General features: G+C 37.7%; 1 long non-coding RNA gene across 1 annotated transcript in view; it reads left to right on the top strand.

Annotated features, from left to right (window-relative positions):
- The window catches only part of LOC148125155 (uncharacterized), an 89,395-nt gene extending 66,285 nt beyond the window's left edge, over positions 1-23,110 (top strand). The window contains exons 2-3 of the long non-coding RNA XR_015744500.1: positions 22,015-22,113; positions 23,025-23,110. This is a non-coding gene — a long non-coding RNA (uncharacterized LOC148125155). The remainder of the gene's footprint in view (positions 1-22,014; positions 22,114-23,024) is intronic.
- The last annotated feature ends 2,925 nt before the right edge of the window (positions 23,111-26,035 follow it).

Below are 26,035 nucleotides of genomic sequence, written 5' to 3'. Positions count from 1 at the left end.
ATTGGATACTGCTATCATATCACCCCAGTCCTTCTTTTCATTAGACTAGACATACCTAATTCCTGTAACCATTCTTCATATCTTTTGTCCTCCAGCTTCCTAACCATTCTTGTTGTTCTTCTCTGCATATAAAATAAGGTCTTTAGAAAGAAGTTGTTTGATAAACCATTAAAGATAATCAATGGTCTGGATTAACAGATGCTGTTATGAACTGTAACATGAAACATAAAATTTTGTTCCATCACTTTAGGAGAGAGATATGTTTTATCACAGATTCTCTGCAGTCTGTAACCTTTCATATGCATGCACACATTTATACACATACACAAATGTGCATGAGTTTGTTTGTATGTGTGCGTGCATGCACACCCACAGAGAGAGAGAGAGAGAGAGAGAGAGAGAGAGAATGGTTTCATGTTATACCATTTCAGTAAAAGCAGATAATAGGAAGAAACTGTTCAATATGGTCCAATATAGAAATGACTTAAGACAACCTGTTCTTTTTACTGTACTTGACCATGCAATATTTCTGTTGCTCTCAAGGTATAATCTATATATTCTTAAACATTCCTCCCCTTTTTTAAATGTAGTATTTTCTCCTTAGTCATCTGATAGCCAGGTCCTTCCTATTATTACTGTGAAATTAATGGTCTAAAATACTTTGCCTGCTTCATACCAGTGCAGGTATACACTTAAGGCTACCTGTCTTGGCAGAATCATGCCAGATAGTATGTTCTCTAGCCCCTATTTATTCATTCTTCAGACAAGGAAAAAGAGCAAATGTTCTGGTCATGCACGATTGCAGGCTTTTGAGACTACATTAATTTTCTGTAGGAAGTAAACTTTTTAAATGACTGTCTGTTAACTTCTAGGCATATCCAGGTGGCTTCCTGTGGTTAACATGTATTGACTTGCTCTGATTCCTGAATTACTCCATCTTAGTCTGCTCCAGCAGAGGAACAAAGCTATAAATATTGTATGGGTAAAATGTATTTTAGGAAGAAGGGGAAGAATAATCACATTTCTGAGCATTTTCTTATGATGACAAAGCTCTGCAACCAGAAAACTATCTTGCATTCAAATAAAACGGTTATTATTGTTTTAAATTTATTTTTATACGTTTTCTTCTAAAATCCATTGAAGCACAATATACATAAAATAAATCAGTAACTTCTAAAAGACATTCAAAGTGAAAACATGTTAAATTAAAGCAACAGAACATCAATAATAAGTTACATAGCCAAGATAGACACAGTTCAATATACTGTATTTTATTAACGAAAAAAGATCTTTCTCATGTATTCTCAGAGCTCTTAGAATAGCATTAACCTTAAAAGACCACTCCTGTGAATCTTAAATATTAGACTGGTGATCCTATCTAATACTTTAATTGCTTTAAAAGTTAAAGCCAGTACATTGAATTGAGCTTGGGAAAAAACTAATAATGAAAACAAGTCTGTAAGTGCAAGTAGTCCTCAAATTATGACCACAATTATGACTACTGTATAGTGCAATATTATTGCAGTATCAGGGTTTTTCAATTCAATCTATAGAATGTGAAGGATGTGTGTTTGTGTTTATTTTCATAGTCATCGTGTACACTGAAGATGGTATTTAAGTTCGTTGTACGAGGTGCAATGACAATAAAGTAAACTAAACTAAAAAATTAAACAATTGAGCCCAGAATTTTGGTCATAAGTCATTGTGCTCATTAAGCAACTAAATGGGCCCTTAAGCAACCTCAGGGGATGGGGGAGATTTTGGGAAACCACAGGAACCTGCCACAGATCAGGAGGTCTCAGCTAGTTAGGTGCACCAGTGCATGACCTTCTCTCTCTCCCCTCCACTTCTGAGAGTCCTGGTCCTGATCTCTGCTCCACCACACCCAGGTCCAGTTCTCTTTCCCTTTCCCTGAAATTGTGGACAGGGGTGCCCAGCCAATGTGAAGCTCATCTAGAAAGCTAGAAAAAGCAGTCTTCCTCAAGACTAGAGAGGCAATCTTTCTCAGGGCTGCCCAGGAACAGGAACTTCCACCGGAGGAGATTTAGACTTTCCTTATTCACCCTTACCCACACCTTGTTTAAAGTTCAGGGTACAAAGATATTGATACAATTTGGTTATTGGCCAGAACCCTCTCTCTGATTACTTCTTCCATTCAGTAATTTTTGATAAGGTAGGCATGTTTCTCCCTAGATACTGTCATCTGGTGGGGCCCAGGAGATGTGTTTTCCTGTCATTATGTCTTCTCTACGAATAGAATAGAATGGAATGGAATATTTTATTTGGCCAACTGCAATTAGGCACACAAAGAATTTGTTTCTGTGCAAAAGCCCTCTGTGTAAAACAACAGAGTACACGCACACCTCCCCGAGGTTAAACACAACCCTGATGGAGCCCTCAATGAAATTGAGTTTGACACCCCTGACCTATAAAGTCCTATATGGCATAGGGCTTAGATAACTGAGCACCACTTATCTTCAGTCACTCATGCTGCCTTGTCCTATGCTACTCAGCAGAGTGGATGTGCTCCAGGTTCCTTCCATTAAATATAGTCATCTTGTGGGAGCTAGGAACCATACCTTCTTTATCGTGGCCCCTTCCTCTGCAATAGCACCCACCCAGAAATAGGAATGATACCCTCTCTCCTGATATTCTAAGTCTTGAAAATCTGGCTCAGGTCTTAGGCCTGGGATTGATATAATGTCCTTGGTTTCATTCTGTGGGTTTTCTTAGCAGGGTATTTTATCTAGGCTGTCTGTTGATTTAATGCTCTCACTTTTTTTCTGTTCGTTTAGTTTTATGTGCCATTCAGAGTCCACTAGAGTTGGGAGCCAATAAATTTAAACCATAAATTTAAAATGTAAATGATATATATTGTAAATGATCAAAAATATTAAATGACAAAAATCAATATACCTGAATAGCATTAATATACTGGCAATATCCCTCTCAGAATAACTTCTACTGGGAGAAGTTAATGTTAATGCTAATGCTAACAACATATACATAGAATACTATATGACAACTTCACTTAGATGTTATGGATTTGAGTATCCCTTACCATCTTCAGAACATAACCCGCACCCACCCCCCAACCCCGGCTGGGAGAATAATAACCAATGCCTGGTCTGCCATGTAACTGAAGATAATATCATGGTTGTTAATGGTCAAACTAATGGGGCTTTATCTGATTCTAATTATCTAATTCCCATTATGGGTCAGCTATCAAGATCAAAGGAAATGCAGTCCTATAGCTTTATGAAATATTGTATATTTCAAATATTGTAAATATTGTGATGTTGGAAGATCAGGTTATGTATATTCCTCCAATCATTTAGTCTAACCTTCAATGACTTTGTGGTAATTGCAAGTATCCATAGCTTTCTGTGCTGGAACAACTCACATCCACCTTGATTCTTCATTGCTTGCATATTTGTAACAACTGAATGCATGAGCTAATATTTATTCATTAATAGTGCTGGTTTATTGTAGTTAACTATGAAGGCAAATTCAATAAAGTCAGTAAAGCATAGTGAAGTAATAGTAAGAAACAAGAAGCCAAAGAGGACAATTCCTTTTTTATCATATTACAATGAAACAGTACTAAAAGATATAACTTTTCTTTCTTTCTTTCTTTCTTTCTTTCTTTCTTTCTTTCTTTCTTTCTTTCTTTCTTTCTTTCTTTCTTTCTTTCTTTCTTTCTTTCTTTCTTTCTCTCTTCCTTCCCTTTTCCCTTCCTTTCCTTCCTTCCCTTTTTCTTTCTTTTCAGATTGACTTCTTTTGAAGTAGTGTAGGTTGTTTTGTGAATCTTATTAGATCCAAATAATGGCTTATTTCCACATGCAATTCACTACTTGACCCTGCAGTGGTGAAGTGATACAACCTCACTAGATGAACCAGCAGTTACCATCAAATACCATGGGAAAAACATGTTGGTCGTTTATCTTGTGTTGTTTTGCGTTCCGGTACATCAAGCATGATGAGCTGGGCCTCCCCTTGCTCCTTCAAGCTCTGATGACAACTCCCAACATTTCCCACTGCCGTGATTTTATCATCACCTCCATTATCACTTTCACAAGGTTAGAGGCTCAAATTGCTTCTAATGTAGAGAAAACATAAAATGCCATGCTGCTTCACCATGAGTTGTATCACAAGTCACCCTTCTTTTAGAGTACTAGGAGATGACACGTTACAACCTGTTGAAACAAGCTCCCCCTCTTTAGTCATTTACTCTGGAAATCTGTGAAAAGGCGCACAGACCTTTGTTTCCTCCAGGCTGCTGAATTTCTGGGGCTTTTTTAGACTGACCTCTTATAAGATAATGAGCTCATCCACAACCAAAGCTTTGATTTAGGGGAGGGCTAATAGTTTGAAGGAAGAAAAGACTGCTGGTTTACAGTTTCTGCAAGGCATTAGGAAATATCTTACAAAGCCAGTGTGATGTGACTTAGCATCAAAGTTATAATTATCTTCGTTCAATCCATTACACTTCTATAGTAACGGAGCAAAAGGGAGATTACCACACTAAGGAAAAAGGAGATATTGCTTTGCAATAGAAATTATTCAGAGTAGAATAGAACAGAACAGAATAGAATATGGAAAGGGACCTTGGAGGTCTTCTAATCTAGCCACTGCCCAGGCAAGAGAATCTATACTATTTCAGATAATGATGGAGCACCCATGATTTCTGACAGCAACCTGTTCCACTGATTAATTGTCCTCACTGTTAGAAAGTTTCTCCTTAATTCCAGGTTGCTTTTCTCTTTGGTTAGTTTCCAACCATTATTTCTTGTCCTGCCCACTGGTACTTTGTAGAATAATTTGACCCCCTCTTCTTTGTGGCAGTCCCTCAAATACCGGTGTACTGCTATCATGTCGCTCCTAATTCTTCTTTTCTTTAAAGTAGCCTTTGATCCTCCTTTCATCATCTTAGTTGCTCTTCTCTGAACTTTTTCCAAAGTCTCAACATCTCTTTTTGCATTATGGTGACCAAAATTGGTTGCAGTATTCCATGTATGGTCTTACTAGGGTTTTATAAAGCGGTAACTAATGCTTCATGTGATCTTGATTCTATGCCTTTGTTTATACAATCCAGGATTGAATTAGCTTTTTTTTTGGCTGCTACTGCACACTGCTGGCTCTTATTCAAATGATCATCCACTAGAACTCTAAGGTCCCTCTCACAATTACTGTTTCTGAATATGAAGAGGCTCTTTAATTGTCTATATACATTCAGCGAACCTATGCCACACATGCCAGAACTGGTCTTCACCACCCAGGAGAGCTGAAACTGGAAGAGCAGCATTAATATTACTCATGTGAATCTTGCTTATAATATGTGTATTTTAACAAGATTGACACAAACTAATAGTAGAACTCATTCTGATTTAGGTTATACCAATCATCTAAGTGGCTTCAGAGCTGCAGGATAAACGCTTTTAAAATAATACTTGAACGTACGGAAAGTGCAAATAATTTTTTGAAAAGTGTACATAGACCAAAACATCCATTTCTAAAATGTATCTGATTAACTTTGCAGCTAATCAGACACATTTTTATGAATACTAAGACACCAAACCTAGGCCATTTCCTCCAGAGATGATAAAATTTCTCCACTGGACAAAACTGACTTTGCTATAAGAAAATAGCTCACTGGTTGGACTCTTACTATAATTAGAAATAAAATGCCTATTCTGATGGTGATTGACCTTTGCAAAACATTTCAAAACTAGGGGAAAAGCTGAGGTGAACTGGCTGTAATCCTGGACACTTCATTCACAGAGAAGTATAAAGGGCTTAATTGATGGTTTCATTAATTCTATGAGAAATAATTGATAGTATGCCAGGAGAGCCAAACCTGGTTAAAAGGTTCTAGAGGTAGAGATAACAGGACGCACTAGGCCCTGAGAATTCAGTTCCACCATGCTTTGATGATGACAGAAGAACTAACTATTAGCATCCTTGTGTCCAAATGGAACTGGCAAAATGCCTTTATGAAGTATAATTTCTCAGACATAAAGTATTGGTGGCACTAAATATACCATGAACATACTTCATTGAAAGTAACATGCAAAAGTTGATTTGCATTCTGAGTGGCTTATTTTAAACGCTTTTGAAAGTTTGCCTGTATCATTTGAAAATTTCAAAAACAAAAAATTAAATAAGCATCCACTGTGGTTTTCAATATGTAACAACATCTTTGTCAAGTCATCTTTACTTTAACCAAAAGTTATATAGACACTTATTTTAAAAACTCTTAAAATGTGGCACATGTTTAGATTCTGTTCTAAATCATTGGGTGCCACATTTTTTTATTTTTTTATTTTTATTTATTTATTTATTTTTGTCAGTTGCTTACAAGATAATAGTTATAAGTAAAAACATAGTTATGAATACATGGATACATATAAGAAAAATAAAAAAAGAAAAGAAACAATAGGACAGAGACGGTAGGCACATTGGTGTGCTTATCTCTTATCTATTATTTCTCTTATATCATTCTGTATCTTACAAGGTGATATCCTTTCATTTTTATAGTACATATTAAAGATTACAAATAAAATAAATTTGTCATATAAACTGCTTTCTGCTTGAAGAACTTTAGCTATTTTCTCTGAATTTAATTGCAAGACTGAGATGCTTTGCTTGCGCCCTGGATTGAGCTGGTTATTGCAGTGCTTGTCTGATACTGTGGCCTTTGACCATCAGCTATAATTGCACTCTATTTCTTATTGTCTGCAATTTATTGCTTTGAGAGTCCACAGCATCAGTGTCACTGTTGCTTCTGTGAGGACCTACACTGTTTGCTTGTATACTCCAGGATGGGTAGAATTAATTTTAGTTTCTTGTTTGCTCTTTGCACCTTGATGGCCCTACCTCATGTCTTGGAGAGTATTGTAAAATTCTAATAGCTTGAACAGATGATCAAGCTCTCAGAGCGATGGTACCTAACTTTCTACCTCCTGATGCTACTACGGAGAGGCAGTAGCCCTTGGCTGATTGAGCTGAGAAAATATCCTCATTTCTACAGGTTTTCTTCCAAATGTGCAATTTGTACACTCTTTTAAAGTCAATGAGTTCTCAGTTTAAGAGGAGACATAAGCAGTATTTTGCAGTTATGTCAACAGAGATCTGCAACTGGAGCACAGTATACATTTCAGACCAGTTATGGCTACTACCCTTCTGGGACCTGTGTTGTAATAACACTACCATAGAAAAGAGCTACAGTTTGGATAAGAATGTTACAAAAATGGGGGCAAGGAAATTAATCTTGCCTAATTGAGGAGAGGGACAAGAATATCTCCTCCTTTCCCAAAAAAGAAAAGAAACACATTGACTTATATATAAAACATAAGTACTTCAACTCCACTCCAGTCTACCGTTTTCTCACATCTACAATTCTTAAGCTCATTTTGCTCTAGAAAGAGAGGTGGGTGGGTTGGGGTGGAAGTGAGTCCCAGATAAATTTTTAAAGTTAAAATTGTGTATTTGTGACCCGAAGGAGGAAGAAAATGATTAAGAGGAAGGAGGTTCTTTAAAATATATTAAAAATACTGTTTTTTTCTTAATGAGACTCTTGGCACGTTGCCTTAATGTACTGTAGCTCTGTTATATGTATTTCCATTGGACTAATGAACTAGTCCAATAATAGGCTGTTTTACTAAATGGCCCATTATTACAAATCTTTCTGTAATAACGGAAGAATGTTTTTGATGAAAAACATAGGTTAAGTCTAAGCCCTTAAAACCTTTCATTGCACACATGCTACTACAGAGAAGCAATGGCCCTTGGCTGATTGAGCTGAGAAAATATCCTCACTTCTACAGGTTTTCTTCCAAATGTGCTATTTGTACGCTCTTTTAAAGTCAATTAAAGTCACTCTTTTAAAGCACTTGTAACTAAGTTTTATGGTTTAACGTATCACCCAAGTGTTAAGTGGATGTTTGGATTGCTGGGAACTGAGATCTGAATCCAACATTAGCCAGAGATAGAAAGTCACCGTTTTCAGAAATCCCCAATGAAAAAGTGAACATTAATGATTCAGCCTAAATAGTCCACCCCAAAGGACTTGATGCAGGAGCAGGGACTGAGATAACATATCAAGGCAACTGAAAACAACCTAATTAAACTCTTTCTCTTCAGGAACTACAGGTAGTCCTTGACTTAATGACCATTTGAAGTTACAACAGCACTGAAAAAGTGACTTATGACCATTTTTCACATTCATGTTCATTGCAGCATCCCCATGGCCATGTGATTTACATCCAGATGTTCGACAACTGACTAATATTTATGACAGTCACAGTATCCTGGAGTCATGTGATCATTTTTTGCGACCTGCTGACAAGCAAAGTCAATGGGGAAGCCAGATTCACTAAACAGTTGTGTTACTAATTTAACAACTGCAGTGATTCACTTAATAAATGTGGCAAGAAAATGTCCTAAAATGGGTCAAAACTCACTTAACAAATTTCTCACTTAGCAACATTAATGTTTTATAAGTTGAGGAATGCTTGTACAATTTCCCTGGTCACATGCAAACATTTATCTACAGAATTTTCAATAACAAAAATAAACTCTCCTGAGATTTCTGACATTTTCTGGATGCACAAAATATCACCTCTCAGATATTTCTTAGGGCGAAGGATAGCCTATATATGCCAAATTTCTATGTGCATCTAGAATGCTTTGACTTGGTGACGGCAGATAGATATGAAAAGGCAGGCTCTTCTTTGCAAAATTGGTAAAGGAATATGGCTCACCTTTTAAAAGAAGATTGCACGGCAAGGCAATGTTTATTTTACATCTCTGTAACTTCAGGACTAATCTCAGAGCAATCTCTTCCATAGATTGAAAAACATGGATTTTTCATCCCCACATGCTTTTTATATACATTAAAAAAAACCAATAACCTAGAAAAGGCATATGTTAGCATTGTCATCTTGTAGATTTAATGCGTCCTTTAATTCCCTGCAGATTTAGGTGCAGATTAATTAGGCTTGGCCCCTTTGTCAAGAGGGCATGAATGTTCAGGTTGTAAACCTTTGATGAAGCAACTCCTACTATGCATAAAACAAAGACCAGTTGTAGAATGCACCTATAGGCACACTAATGTCTGATAGCCTCCACTCCAATTACGGCTAACATCTGACCTGCTTTTTGCCAATCAACACAGCTTTTTTTTTTTTTTAAAAGAAATAGTGCTTCAAGGCTGGACAATGGGCAACTTTAAATATAAATGATTTAAACCCATTAATGCATGCAAATGAGGAATAGCTATTTTCTTTCTTGAGAGAGGGCAACCATCATTTCAAGTTCCTATAGAACAGATGCCCAGAGCTCTTTTGAAACAGGAGGTGCCCAGCTTGGCTTTCCCAGGAAAAACGGGGGGGAGGCTTTAAAATGTCCTTTGACGACATTCTTTGGAAAAAAAGGGGGGGGGATTATTAAACTACCTCCTGTTGTTTTTACAACAGGAGCTCTGGTCTGCATATTTTATATGAAACCAAGGTTGCTAGCCAGTCGTTTGATTCACATGAGTCAGAAATTAGGGCATTTCATCCATATCAATTAGAATTTTGAAAGAAACAGCATTATTTAACTGCAATTGCTAGTTTATTTACATGCAATGGGTTTTTTTTAAAAGGCACAATAATTTTGTTGCTTTCTTTGTGTAGGTTTCATTTGCAGAACATGAGCAACAATTGTCTGTCATATTTGGCCAGATCTTGAGTTGAATCGGGCTGGTTCAGATTGATAACAATGCTGCTAGGGAGGGTGGAGAAAGACTACTGAGCGTTTGCCAGAGCCAGTCTCAATGCCCTTCCCTTGGTAATATTAGAGAGTGGATATAATAATAGACCAACCTCCCAAAGAATGAGACCATACAAAACACAAGAGTTTAGTTGACTGGACATGTTCTCTTGCCATTAAACATTTTATTCCAATATTTGGACAAGATTCATTCAGCCCTTACTTTAAAAAAAAAAAAAGATCACTCTGATAATTTTATATACATTATACACTAGTCAGCAGAGTCACCTAAGTGTTATTTGTGATTGCAGTACTTGTTATTTAAAAGGTCTGGGATGATTTTTCCACAGAATTAGTGTTCAGTTACCACCATAATATTTAGGCTGTATTATGATCTAAGTTTGTAATAAAGCTCTTTGCTTAGTAGTTCCAAAGTTTCTATAACTTTAGATTTCTCAGCAAAGGTGTTTTTCCATAGTCTGTGCTTCTTCACTGTCCACAATTTTAACAGACATTTCCCTTCTATCCAACATAAGGAAAGGGCACTGTCAAAATTAGATGATGTTCAAGAAAAAAAAATGCTTGGGCATGTCATTTAATTCAACTTTGATCCAAGCTATTCTAGGACATGTGTTTGTATGAGTATATGCAAAGCTCTTAGATAGCAATAATATGGGCTGTGCAAAAAGTTAAATATAGTGTGATCATATATGTTGTTGGGAAAACTTCCCTGTGCTCCTTCCAAACATAGGAAGCAATCAATATGCAAAAGCTGACTGCTTTTGGAAAGGAGGTTCTTTATTATTATTTCAAAAGCAATACGAAGTTTGTTTTTGGAGGCAGCTGACTACAGACTGGCACATCAGTGGGGTTTTTATATCATTTTCAGATCTTTGTGTGTAAGACATGAGATCACAAAAGTATGGTATATGAGTTTTATGAGCACAGAGAAACAGGAAACACAGGTGTGATACTTTTATGATCAGAAGAACTTAAAAAATATTTTGTCTGTTATCTCCTTCATCAGAAAAGATCTTCCTGGCCAACCAGAGGTGTTAAATTCCCAAGGTTTTAAATGTTGACTGACTCCAGCACCATATTCCTACCTATCAGTCAGGGTTGGTATTCAGCAGGTTCTGACCAGTTCTGGAGAACCAGTAGCGGAAATTTTGAGTAGTTCATAAAACTGGCAAATACCACCTCTGGCCCTATCCCCATCTATTCTCTGCCTCCTGAGTCCCAGCTGATCGGCTGTCTTCTTTTGTTGCCCTGCACAGGAGAACGGAGCTGGAAAGCAGGTTAGTGGGATGGGGAGGGAATAGGAATTTTGCATTAACCTTTCCCTGCCGTGCCCTCCAAGCCACGCCCAAAAAATTTGAATCCCACCACTGCTGTCAGTGATCTATTGCCTTTAAGGAAACATTTTATTTTATGAGTGGAGATGGGTTTTTCTGACTCTAGATCAGAAGGCTGTTAAAAAGAGGGGGGCAGGAACAGATCAGGAGGTGGGGAGATCAAATCCTTTATAACATCTACCAGCCATCATTTGAGCTACCATCAAAAATAAAACTTCAGAACAAATTGTGAGATTCTTCCTCTCCAGATGAATCCGCTGGGAAACATTTAGAGAAACAAGAAAACTTCCAAGGAACTTGCAAGCTAGAGAGCAAAACAAAATATTTGTCTATAGTGGGGAAAAATAGTTGGCTTAATAATGCAAAGTTGTGAATTTGGTAGGACCTACCAAGTACTTCACTTTCTGCTTCTCTAAATAAAATAGGTAACATTTTGATCTGCAGACTGCAGATAATGTGGTGGAGAGGAGACTGACAAAGCCAGGAGGAGGAAGGCTCAGGAGCAGCCAACCTTTTCACTTGCAAGGATTGCTAGAAGAGTACAGTAACTGAAGAATTAAAGCTGAGCATAACAAACAGCAGTTACAATCCTTCTCTCTGGAAATCAATTGGTATAAATATTCCATTCTTTATATTCTGTTTTGCTCTTTGCCTGTTCAGATGCTGATTCTATGAGATAGAGCACAAGACTGAGGTAAGGGGAAAGAAGCTCCGACTTACTTACTATTTCTACCAAGCTGTAAAATAAGTTGAGGACAAAGGGATTTTATGAATACAACCATACATATAATCACCACTCTCTTTGATAATGAAGAAGTAGGAAGTGAGATCCTTTTCTGGCATGCACACAGTCCACAGTATGGAAATAATGAAGATTTCTTTCCAAAGGGAGCATAATACATTTCTAGGGAAATGAGAATAAGACCTCACTTATCAATGGGATGAAAGCACTCTACATAATGGAATTTTGAGCTAGGACCTTGTTAAACAAAAGTGGAACCAACAGATCAAGTTCCCAAACAAGAGGTATTTTTCTTTGAAAGTTACTGTTCCCAGAAGGTGTATAAATGCATTGGCTTCATTTAGTCGTGGATAAGGCTGCCCTCTTCTGACAAGCATTAATGTTTGCTTCCAGAACAGGAATATCTTTTCACATTCCTGGTGCTGTGGCAAAAAAAAAAAAAGAAGCACCTTTTCTCTCTTGCAATTTTTTTTTTTACAAAGCATAATTTTTTGTGAGTTGCAGCCCTCTTCATTAGAGGACTAGGCAGCTTAAATTGGAGTACAATGGGAAGAGGAGAGAAGGAAGGAAGGGAGGGAGGGAGGGAGGGAGAAATAGGTTGGTTATGCAGATGTAGTTCACATGCGAAACAGAATACAAGTACCCTTGCAAACAAATAAAAATTGTAATGTGTTTTTTTTTCTTAAAAACAACTCTATTCTAGTCCTTCCCTCAAAACGTTACAGAGCACTGAACATCAGAACAACTAGACACAAGAACAGTTTTTTCCTGAATCTACTAAACAAATAATTCCCTCAACACTGTTCAACTATTTACGAAATATGCACTACTATTACTGTTAATCTTCTCATCACTCCTTATCACCCATCCCCTCCCACTTATGATTGTAGGACTGTAACTTTGTCGCTTGTATCCTTACAATTTATATTGACTGTTTCCTAGAATGATCTGATTACTTATTATACCCTATGACTATCATTAAGTGTTGTACCTTATGATTCTTGATTCTTAATGAATGTATCTTTTCTTTATGTATACTGAGAGTATTTACACCAAGACAAAATCCTTGTGTGTCCAATCACACTTGGCCAATAAAGTATTCTATTCTATTCCATTCCATTCTATTCTGCAGAATCAGCTCTGATGAAATACCTGAACGGCTTCTTCCCTGCTGCTAAAGGCCATTGGGTTCCTGCAGGCATCCTTTACATGTGGTAGACAGTGTTATTCTAATTTAATGGTCTGTCATCTCTTTCATTATCTGTGTTATGTTGGGATTTGGGAGGGATGGCTTTAAGGTGCACTGAGCATTTGCATGTGTGGAATTCCAGTCAAATAAATCATTCAAACATAAGGGCATAAGGCACTGCAAAACAAGTCAAGCTATAGCTGCAATCACTTCTAAAAAGCTGTTAGAATAAGATGCACATCCATATAAGGCAGCACAAGTTTCAATTAAGGGTCACTGGGTATTTAATATTGGATGAAGTGTTCTGTACAACCTGAAGCACAGACTTTATCACTTATATTTATAAGAGCAGATGGCTATTAAAGATACTATATTGAGGTGCATCTGAGATGCCATGAAATGACTCAGATTTTATTCACCCAGTTCTTATTGCCTTTCATATAAAAGATGAATGTTTTTTTGCTGAATTATATAGATTCTACTCTTTCTGGAATTTTTCATTCCAGAAAAATGAACATCATACATAAATTTGGGAGGATAACAAATTGTGCTTTAAACAATATTTTCCATGGTTATTCCTGTGATTCATATCAGGGTACAACAAATGATCTGTCAGCTTGTTCTTTAAATTTGGGGATCTACATAGAATCTACATAGTAATGTGGAGCAAAAATGAGAGTGAGCTCAGAACCCGATGAAGTATTTTCCTTTTGCTTCGTTTGACTGATTCACAGCCCTGATTATACTAAGCATCATCTATCTAAATATTCTGCATTATAGTGGGAATACTTAAGGTTTTTTTTACACTTTGTTAAATTATCCGATTCAACAAGTTTACGGCATGAATGCCAAGATATTCTGGAAGGATTAATATAGGCAGAAACTTAAACCACTTGTTCTTATGGGGCAAAACATGCTTTGTTTTTTTTTACTGGGTTTTTTTTACCGTCTATTAATCAAAGCTAGAGGATAGGACAGGCTTCATTTGGGGGAAATCAGGCACAGACTGTGATTTATTTAGAACTCTGCAATGGACCAAGGAGACAAGCCAAATTGAACTACTAATGTCAGAACAATGAGTGACCACAAAGCCAGAAGTAGAAAAACGAAGCTTTGCGCACAGAGAATCCCTTTCTTTTTCCATTCAATAATCTTTAACCAATTTGTTTTTATTTTTGTGATGCCAACAGGGATTCTTTTATCAATTCAATGTTCACTGAATATTGGATTCCTTGACTCTATTTCAAAATATTTCTGGCGTCCTTGCTTCTCAGGAAATTCACTGTCTGACTAGAACATCTACGTTGAAAACATCATGCCTTTCCTTTTCTAGTCTTTCAGGATTCATCCTGAAATAGAAGGATATGCATCCTGACCTCCACAAATTTAGGGTGTGTGTGTGTGTGTGTGTGTGTGTGTGTGTGTGTGAAAATTATGTAGAAACTGTACTACAGAACTCAGGTATGGGTTTGTGAACACTTCTAATTTTCCACCATTTTGTCCATTTCTTAAAAGATAATCTGTTCTGTTCTCTTCAGCAGATCCCTTGATGCTTGGAATAAAGAACAAAAAGACCCTGTAATGCCCAAGGGTGCCCCAGAAATTTGGGGTGGGGGGGAGAATTCTCTGACTCCCATAAAGGTCACATTTTGTTTAATGTATTCACATAAAAAATACTGCTGCTAATTTTCATGCTTTTTGTTTGTCCTGGGCACATTTATTTAATACCATGTCCCCTTCCCCAATAATTAAGTATAAAAATCCATAAGTGCTCTGTTATCTAAGAAAAACACAATAGAAACTCACTGATTTTATAACTACCAGTCCAACTATGTATTTCCTTAATTGCTTGCTCACATCAATATACAATGATTTAGAACTAAGAAGACTTTTATTTTGAAAGCAAAAGGTGGTTCAGGGTGCATCAGTAGCATTTACCCTTAACTAAATGCATCTTTTATCAGGGTTGTGTTGCAGCTGCAGAGGGTACAACCACACAATTGGGGGGGGTGGGGGGTGGCAGAGCTACTTTAATGCATACCTTTTTACCTTTGAATCCAGAGGATTGCATAGCTATATTGGGAATTGCTGAAGTGGGTATTTATAGAAAACAACTCACCCGAAAAATTTCATAGCCAGCACAGGTTATTTGTGTGTGCCTATCATCACAGTCTTAATCCACAGCCAAATATAAAACCAGCATTTATTAAAGCTCAGTTATTTGTATTGGCAGCACCCAGGGCATTTTCAGGTAAGAAATCAGAGAACTGTTATTCATGTGTAAAGCATGCATTGATAGATTTCTTCCATTTTTGTTTTTTAATTGCTAAAAGACACAGAATCAGGAAAATAACTTAGAGCAGAAGTACGGGGTGGACAGATTTAAATCAAGGCTATTTCATTTAAAGAATTAGCCAAGTGTGGAAGGGTTTTCTTTTTAATATCGACCAACACAGTTGCATTGTTCATTTGCTTCCAACACACCATATATTAAGTGATTAAAAGCAGAATCTACTCTCAGAGAAAGTTACTTTGAAGAAAGATTTTACATTATGGGTTATTCCATTCCCTCTAATCAATTTGGCTTCAGCTAATTTCCTTCTGGATGGCACCTTTTGTCCAGAATTTCCACTTTCATTATTATAAACATTGCCATGTTTCTTTTGGTTGCTGTGCCAATCTAGGCACCTGGGTGTTTTGCCCAAGGCAACAGACAGATGAATTACATCTAGCTCTTAGGTTTTCAGAAATGGGTATCAGCAATTGCTTCTTTACCTTAGGAATAAAGTCACTATGTGAGTCTGGGATCTCTTCCACAAGAATATTTCAGATGAAGCCCAAGGATTGAGAGTTGTGTTTAAAAAGCAGGGCTTTAAAGCTGAGCTATAAAAATGGGATAAGGAAGGAGGAGGCACAAGTATTTTAATCTAATGTTTGCATCCCATCCCATCCTTGAGAGGGATTAAAGAGTGAGAAATGAAAAATGGAAGAGAAATTTGCCACTCTAGCCCGCATGGTCAATTTGCTGCATAAAGATGAAAACCATCAAAAGGCTTACAAAGAAAATTTTGGAGAGCCAGAATAAATGGTTGAAAGAAAAATGATATTGACCCCTTACTTTAGAAGGATTGGCTTCCAGAAAAAAAAAAAAACATATTTTGAAATCCCTGGGTCTTAGATGATGCAACAATAATTTCTTTTATTAGAAAAACATTCATGTCTAAGGAGATTCTCAGTCATCCAGGTCATGGTTATCCCAAAAGTACTTTTTCAAAAGGCAACTGGACTTTGTTTTGCTTGAAGATGTTCCTCTTCTCATCCAAAAATCTTCTTCAATTCTTCATGAGCTGATGAAGCGTCTTAGATAAGAAGCAAAATGTCTGCAAGCAAAACAAAGTCCAGTTGCCTTTTGAAAAAGCACTTTTGGGAGAAAAACATCCATCTTTCTCATTAAGTAAGGTTTGTGGGGGAAGAGAAAAAGATGTCTTTTCATGGATTAGGCATGCTAGAAGGGCTTCCTGATATAGCTGTGTTTCTCATATACTGGTTCATTACCTAGACTTATTGTCCAGTTTTTGGTACCCACACTAAGATTGCTGTCCAGAAAGGTTCAGAATTTCATGTTTCCATGAGAGATGAAGAACAACCATGGGAAGATTCAAAATTTACAAGTTGGTAGGCATGATGTCCCACCCGTCTTGTACATTTGACAATGTACACGCATGCTTCGATTGTGAAGCCACACCATCCATATTGCAGGTTTTGACACACCCACGCTGGGCTCCCATGACCTGATATAATGATTGGTTGGAACAATTATCTATAAGTTTAGAAGCTCTATTGTCATGGATAATTAGTTCACTTCGTCATTTTTATATAGGCAGCTGCTAAACCTCTGCAGAGGTACATCACCTCTTTCTCTGGGGTCTAATGGAGTCAGGTGGTTTCCTGCATGGCCCTTAGAATTAATTCTCATTAGGGGATTTTTTAGAGAAAGTTCTCATTCCAATTTCAGTTCAGTTTTGGAGGAGCATAATAAGTGATATGGGCAGTTGCTTGGTTTTTTTTTCCAGCTTTTAGATCTCAAGGCATGGCTAAGGTATTGGACAAGATGAAAGCATTCCTTATTTCTATGAGTATTGCTCTGATTAAATCAGGCCAATGTGGGAGTAGCTCCAAAATTAAGTGACCTGATCAATACCCTTTGGAAAGTACCATCAATATGTTGCTGATAGCCAGGTTTACTGCTCATTACCATCAACTGCCAAGAGAACAATCAGTATATTTAAATGTTTCTCAATTTTGATGATGGATTTTGTCACCTGGAACTCATGAACACAGATTCTAGGATCTGATTGAGAAAGGCAAGGCCATTGAGGTTGCATGGGATTTCTCTTTCTTGCTTTTCAAAAACAAACAGAAGGAAACAGTTGGATATAAGCCAAGCTTTATCAGAGCAGACATTTTACATTGCCAGCTTCAAGCCTTACTAATTGTTTTGCATTCTTTTGTGAGTAAATCTTTCCCCTTCTCTAGGCAAGCATAACATAGCCATATGTGCTCTAAACATGTTTTTCTCTAGACTTGTATTGTATCAGAAGAATTGTAAGTAAGCAAACCATAACATAATACAATGTAAACCCAAAATATGTGTGTATCTAACTCTGGGACACTTCGTCCCATGACTCTAAGTCCTACTCTTATTTCCTATTATAAGATCAAAGACAGGATTTTCAGAATTAATTTAGGCACAATTATTAACCAATTCATACTATTTGCTGTGGATACTATTCCAAAAGTAGGTAGGGCCAGATCCTAAAGTGAGTAACACCTATTTTATTTTTTAGGAATCTCAGTGGGATAGCTCTATTTATTAATGATAGAATGCTACAGGATTATTCTCTAACATGGGGGAGGAAGGAAAAGGAAAAAGCTGCAACCTTTTGAAGAAATCATGGTGGAGAAAAATAGGAGAGCAGGGAAGAACTGCAGAAAGTGAGGGTGAAGAAATATTGTGGGGAGGCTGGAAAAGAGTGAGTTGTGGGAAACAGCATGCAGAAGTTAGGGGAAAGCAGACAGGCTGAGATATATAGGCAGATATTGGGTGGCACAAAGGAAGACGGAGATGAAGCAAAATTGTGTGGGAATCAAAGGCACAGTGGATTGAATAAATTATGTGTCGTGGGTCTGAAGAAGGTACAAGAGAACATTGTGGCAACTCCAGACATCTTTGTGGCTACGCATATTCTTGAAGTACTTCTACAGCAGCTGGCACATCAGGGATCTAGACCGCAGTAACCTTCCCTTCCTGATCTTTCTGTAACTACTTATTCTAAGAGGTAGTAACATTCAAATGTTAACTTTTTTGACTTCTAGGCCATTTTTAGCAAGAGGTCATTTATCTCCCAAGCTAGAGAAGTTTTACTTGTGAGGGTATACCCAGGGGTGGGATTCTACCAGTTCGCACCTATTTGCTAGAACTGGTTGTTAACATTCTAAGCAGTTTGGAGAAGGAAGGAAGGAAGGAAGGAAACATTCTGGTGTTGCTTACAGAAACTGCCTCTCCATTATTAACCCTTATTACATTCTTGGCAGGATTAGATTTCCTGTCTCAAGAATGTCTCTAGAGTTTTTTCCCCCTCTTTTGCTGGTACTTTGGTTGTGTGGAGTGACAATTCAAAGTTACAATGGCACTAAAAAAAGTGACTTATGACCATTTTTCACACTTATGACTATTGCAGCATCCCCAGAGTCATGAGAGGCCAGGTGAGAAGATGCATGCCTTGATGTGAGTGATGTTGAGCTGGCCACACCCAGCCAGTCACATGGCCACCAAGCCACACCCACCAACTAAGCCACACCCACAGAACTGGTTGTTTAAAAAATTGAATCCCACCCCTGGGTATACCTCCTGCCATCTTCTTATTTTTACTGGTAATTATTAACAGAGTTTCTAGTACCCTTCACTCTGCATCCAACAGAAACGTTTCTTGCAGATAAGGCTCCCCATTCTTCCCGAAATCCAATGCTTTTTGTTTAACTTTTATTCACTTGCTACAACTATGAATGCTTTCAGAAATCCAGCCATTCATTTGAGCAGCAGAAATGCAATTTTTCCTGTTTATCTTAATTTATTGTCTAATTGTTGGCTGTATTTTGCACTCTGACTCTTTTTCCCACACAGTCCACAGGAAACAGTTCTATGGCATCAGGCTTCCTCTGATTGATTCTTGCAGGGTCCAGAAGGGAACAGCCCTCTCCTGTCTGCTTTGTAATTTGATTGCTAAAGAGGCAGAGTAAACTCACCATTTGGAGACTTCCTTCCTCATCCTTGCTGGAGCTCAGACAGTGGTTCAGTCCTGTCTGCACCCATTGCAAATTCTCCCACGTTGCCCCTGGGAAAAGTCTGCCCTTATCTTCATGTGAAGTCATTGCCGCTGGGTCTTGTGCATTTGTTTACCACGTTCATTCCCAGCTTTGGGAGAGGAGAGCTGTTGCTCCCTCAAGGCCACAAGACTGGCTTAAGTGGGGTGGGGGTGAACCAGCGAGAGCACTAAACTTGTCAAGGCTTCCTGTGATTTGAAAGGAGGGAAGGGATGATTGAGAAGGATTTAGCAATGTTAACAAGTTACCTTTATTCCACAAAATGTTTTCTGGAAGCCACCAATTCAGCCATAGCAATGGACTCCAATGCTTACCACTCTGCAAATTAAATCCTGGGAAAGGAAATTGTCTTATACGATAATGTTCATAATCTTGTGCTGACAACTCTTCAGTTTCCTTGTGGTTTCTTCTTGAGTTCAAGGACTTCTCTTGTCATCATGCCAGCAAAATGCCAAAGAGCATAAATAATCATTCTACTTAGCACATTTGAAGTGCACAAATCATTTCCTGTACATATGTCATCTCAGGACTGATTAGAACATGATGCCAAGCACAGGAAAACTACTGACCCCTATAGACACCTCGCATGGCTTCCATCTCACATCTTGGTTTTGTATTCAGTCCTTATGGATAGGACAACACAAAGATACTTTCAATATTAATGGTGGTTGAAACAATCACACCATCCCAATGCTGGTTTAGCTACTCATGGATTCTAGATACTATGGCAATCGCTAAACCCATACAAATGTTTATTCTTTGGTGATGCAGTGGTGGCAGAGTGGTTAGAATGCAGTATTGCAGGCTAATTCTGCTGACTAATGATTGCCGGCAGTTCGGCAGTTCAAATCTCACCAGTTCAAGGTTGACTCAGCTTTCCAGCTTTCCGAGGTTGGTAAAATGAGGACCCAGATTGTTGGGGGCATTATGCTGACTCTGGAAACCACTTACGGAGGGCTGTAAAGCACTGTGAAATGGTATATAAGTCTAAATGCTATTGCTAATAAGACAGGTTCCTTTGCAGTGATCAATTAAGCACCTATAAATTGAGGATCTGGCATGTCAGTTTTGAGGGCATTATATAACTTGAGAACTGAAGTCCCCACATATTTGGTACCTGCCCAGAAAGGTAGGCTTAGTTTTTATGCCTAATTATACTTCTCCCTCCATGTCTTTGGTGTAGGGATTCAGCTGAAGAAGTTTTGTCTCCATACCACATAAAATGTTATGTTTAACTTGATTGAAACACAGGGACACATCAGACATCTGATTTCTTTTCTCTGATCTAGGGCTCCTCTATAGCCAGCTTGGTCTTGTTTATACTAATAAGTACTTACTTTAAAAAAAAAAAGTCATTAGTGGAGCGGAACAGTGACCTACCATCTGTTAGGAGCCACAAGCAGAAACTGATTACCTGCAAAGGATGGGGCATCTTTTTGCTCAGCCTTTGGCAAGACATGGCAGAAAGTGCACTTCATAGAGGAATTTGGCAACAGTGCAGCCCCACTAAAAATGCCTGCTGTTGCCGGCCCAGAAGTTCCAGGGCCTAAGCATAAGGATGGGCATGTGTTTCCTCCCCTGCCTGCAGGAATCTATTTCTGAGTGCATGATTCTCACAAGTCTTGCCTCCTACTGCTCAGCTAACTCTGTCCCTTGGCTATCAGGAACCAGTTATCATCCACTTTAGAGAATTCAGTAGAATTATTCCTAATGATTATTGCCCAGTCAGTAGTTTTCCTGCAAAGAACTCTTGTCTTTTTGGAAGAGAAGATAAGCTCCGCTTGTCCCCTTTGAACTCATAAGATTCCTGCCTTGTTCCAGTTCCAGGCAAAAAGAAACAAGCAGTGAAAGAAAGGAGAAAATGAGCCAAATAAACAGCTGTATCTTCTTTCACAGTGGTAAGCTAGAAAAAGATAATGTAAAGAAGATGGTCATGACAGAAATATTCAAGAATGAATACCTAGGCAAAAAGGGGTGAAACATGTTTTAAATCCAGACAGTGAGTTAATATTTAGAGGCAGTTCAGATGAACACATTTCTGATTCACTGAATGGGGTGCAGATCAGTACACTTACAAAATACTATTATTACTGTACAGACAATCTCAATAAAAACTAATTTTAGCCTTCCTATGGTGTTGATATCCTGTTCTGGTCTATCTACTGGGGCTGACAGAAAGATTCCATATATTATAATTTAGTAATCTGATAAGAAATTGTTTCCTTTTTAATGAGCATCATTCAATTTTTCAAATCTCTGATAAAGCTCAGGGCATGAATACCTAAGCAGCACTGGTACAACCTCTAAACGGTTTCCATATCTTCCTTCACTGCTTGGCAAATACCTCTGTAATTTCTAATAGAGAGGGTGGGGAGTACAGGCAAATGGTCAGGCTTCCATAGTTACAGTACCTGAGCTGAGAAATGCATAGTAATTTCCATTAGGTCCACACTTTAATTAAAGAACAATTTATGGAGAAATTGAGTCGGAAAAGATCTCTTTAACATAATAGCTAAATGGCAAGATCTCTTCTGGGAAATTCAACACTTAAGAAGCAGATCTGAAACTCATTTCTGCTTGCAATGTTGTAGAACAAAGTGATTACAGCACCATCTCAACTTAAGGTACTCTCACCATGAGACTGACGCCATGACATTTGACTATGGAACCTGCTCTCGAGAATCAAACTGGTAAGATTTTTAATAGGGCTTTGGGGCATTTTATGGGTGCATAGCATAAACTGTTCCAGGCTGAGTTGTCCCAAGTCCATAGCTGTAGGTTTTCAGATGCACCTGTCTGGCCCACCCAAAAAAATATCCTTACTGGGCCAGGTTCTTCCTAGAGAAGAACCTCACCTGATAAACATACCTATTTTGCCTCTAGTAAAACCAGAAGCATTCTGCCGGGAAGAAAAAGACCCTATCACCAACACAAAAAGGTTCAATTGTGAAGATCTCTGAGGTTTAATGAAAGATCTTTAACCGACTAAAATGCAACCTCTGGCTTTTAATTAAAAATTCAAATAGTGTTATAATTTAAGTTGCTTCCATGAGCTAAAAATTCTATCAAGGAGAAGTAATGCCCAAATCTGTTTGCTAATTCTCTTCTCTGACAAATCTCTTTGCTAAGCTGTCACCAACAATAGTCAAACTTGAAAGCCTTATTATCGCCCCATTCATTCGCCAGCTAAAAGAAAGGCCTGTCAATTATCTAGTACTACAGCAAAGGACATCATTATGCTCTGAAAAGGTATGGGAGCTGCACTCTCCCTATTACATCACTGGAGACCATACAGTTCAGAGTAAGCCAGGCAGATGTTTGGGAGAAGGAATTTTACTGGTCTCAGTCAAACCAAATGGCATTCAATACTACTGGAGCAGGAGGGGAAATCCATAAAATAAAATTTAAAAACAAAACAAAAATAATTAAAATTAAAAATCACATCTGTCTCTTCTTCAAGATAGGAAATGTGGCTTAAGTACTCAGGATTTTTTAAAAAAGAAAGGCTGTTGGTACTACCATGACATTTGCACCACAAAAATGTGGTGCTAGTAACTTTCTCACTGAAGTATTAACACATTCTGCCCCTTTATTGCAACAGTGCAGATCAATGAGGAAATTAGCTGTCTCTGAGGCAGCAAAGAAGAAGGAGCAGCCAGTTGCATCAGGACAAAATGCCAGAGTTAATTCAAGGTAATTAATGGTGTTTCTCTGGGCAGGGAAATGGGTTTGATCAAGAGACAGTTGGGGTTTTTTTTCTCCCTGCATTGTTGCTAACCATTTTGTGTTTGCCTGGTAGTTATTTAAATGAATGTTTCTGCATCCGCTGAGAGACTCCAAGGGAAACATTTATCCTGAAGATTTCTGTCCCAACAAGCAATAACCTAGATGGATTTTCTTTCCTCCGAGGAATTGTTGCAAGAAATCTTGTATTTATAAATGTCTCTGTCAAAATACCCCTTCTTTAATGCCTTATCTTTCTAGCCTTCTTCATTCATAGGTTGCAATTGCCTAGTTTTTCACTTTATCTAGGAAGTGTAACCCTACCCTCCTTCTTCCCCGTTTTTTTTTTTCTTTCATGAAGGTCTTCTAACATGGTCATTTAGTAAGTGCATGCTAAATGAAAATTGGGAGGGTGGGGGAGGAAATAAATTCTGTCTTTAGAAATGAAGCCTAAAGCAGAGTTATATTATTTGTTCAAAGAGCTAAAATAATTTTGGGTCAGTTATTATAGACCTAGAGATTCAATAATCAATGGGAAATCATTAGGATTAAATTAACTAGGTTTAAAGTAATTATGTCTCCTTGACTTAATTAGTTTTCAATGGATAGCCAGAGCAGGGACAAATGACAATATATGTGGTCATGATGTCATCGTGCTACTGATGCAAATTGTAAACGCTAACATAATTATAATTTAAACTGTCATAAGTTACATGTTACCCTATTGATGTTTGGGTGGCTTGAGGCTTTGTTATTGAGCCTTTGTTTCAACAAAGTGAAGCTTGTGACAAAATGTAGCCTGGGATCTCAGGAGACAGCATTATTTGTGCGGAGAAAGAGAGTTAAGATAGTTCCTCTCTAGCATTCTCAGAATATATTTTTAATGATGCAAGTAGTCGCTTCAATTTGGTAAGATTTCTGTATATAGATGAGAAACAACAAAGGAAACTGCTTATAAGTAACTCCGTTTGTTTTTCTTTCTTTTCTCTTTTCTTTTCCTTTCTTTTCCTTTCCTTTCTTCTTTAGCTGGCATTAATGTATGAAGATCTCCAGGTCACTTACTAGAAACTCTGTGTTATCTCCAGAGTAGATTGGTTCAAAACTCTGTACTTTTTAAAGATTGAGATGGAGAAGATTCAAGGGGCAATGTTGGGTACATCATCCCATCATAAAGTTGAGAACGCTTGCTTTCCTATTCCACTTTTATTCTGCTGTCATTATAAAGGATTGTGGCTGAATCATGACCACACATATTTGGGAGACTGTCCCTGCCACAGTATTTTTATTTATTTATTTATTTGATTTGTCAATCCCTTACAAGATAATAGGTATAAGTATATATATAGTTATGAATACATGAAATAGGTACATATAAGAAAAATAAAAGAAACAATAGGACAGGGACGGTAGGCACATTGGTGCGCTTATGCACGTCCCCTACAGACCTCTTAGGAAAGGGGTGAGGTCAATAGTAGACAGTTTAAGGTTGAAGTTTTTGGGGTTTGGGGAAGAAACCACAGAGTCAGGTAGAGTATTCCAGACATTGATCACTCTGTTGCTGAAGTCGTATTTCCTACAATCAAGTTTGGTGAGATTAATTTTGAGTTTGTATCTATTGTTTGCTCTAGTGTTGTTATGGTTGAAGCTGAAGTATTCATTGACAGGTAGGACATTGCAATGTATGATTTTATATACTATACTCAGATCAGACTGAAGATGGCATAATTCAAGGTTTTCTAGGTCTAGAATTTCAAGTCTGGTGGCATAAGGTATTCTGCAACGAGTAGAGGAATGGAGAACTCTTGTGAAATATTTCTGGACTTTCTCAACTGTGCTAATATCAGATACATAATGTGGGTTCCAGACTGATGAGCTGTATTCGAGTATTGGTCTAGCAAATGTTTTGTACGCTCTAGTTAGTAGTGTGATATTACCAGAGAAAAAGCTACATAGGATTAGGTTAACAACTCTTAATGCCTTTTTGGCTATGTAGTTACAGTGGGCTCTAGCACTTAGATCATTAGAGATGAGTATTCCAAGGTCCTTTACAGAGCTTGGATCATCAACAAGGTCTTGACTATTCAACTTGTATTTTATTTTCTGATTTTTTTTGCCAATATGTAAGACAGAGCATTTATTTGTTGAGATTTGAAGTTGCCATTTGTTTGACCATTCTGATTCATAGTCAAGATTTTTTTGAAGGGTAGCAGTATTGTCTGTGGTATTGAACAGCTTTACATCATCAGCGAAGAGAACGCAGTTACTCTTAATATGATCACAGAGGTCCTTTATGTAGAGCATGAAGAGAGTTGGTCCTAAAACACTGCCTTGGGGGACACCACTATTGACAGGTACAGAATTTGATATGACACTCCCAATTTTGACCATTGTTGTCTGTTTGACAGGAATGCTTCTATCCAGTTATGCAGTTGTCCAGAGATACCATAAGATTTTTAGTTTTAGGAGTAGTTTGTCGTGTACCACTGAATCAAAGGCTTTACAGAAGTCTATGTAGATTGCGTCTATTGTTTTGCCCTGATCGAGTTGTGTAGTCCATATGTTTTTGCAGTGTAAGAGTTGCAGATTACATGATAGTTTTTTCCTGAAATCAAATTGTTTATTAGAGAGTAGGTTGTTTGTCTCTAAGTGGAGGATAATGGATTGGTTAATAATTGATTCCATGACTTTACAGGTGATGCAGCATAAAGAGATTGGTCTCTAATTTTCAACTAGGCTGGGGTCTCCCTTTCTGAAGATGGGGATGACCGTGGCTTGTGACATAATAATAACAACAACAACAACAACAATAATAATAATAATAACAACAACAACTCCTGTATGGTTTCCAGTGAATCTGGAAAGTGTTTTGCCAAGTTATAGAAATCTACA

Source organism: Pseudonaja textilis, chromosome 8, assembly GCF_049901715.1.
Source record: "Pseudonaja textilis isolate UNSWEBS1 chromosome 8, rPseTex1.2, whole genome shotgun sequence".
Lineage (NCBI taxonomy): Eukaryota > Metazoa > Chordata > Lepidosauria > Squamata > Elapidae > Pseudonaja > Pseudonaja textilis.
The sequence above is the reverse complement of the archived record's forward strand: the minus strand, read 5'-3'. Positions and strand labels throughout refer to the sequence as shown.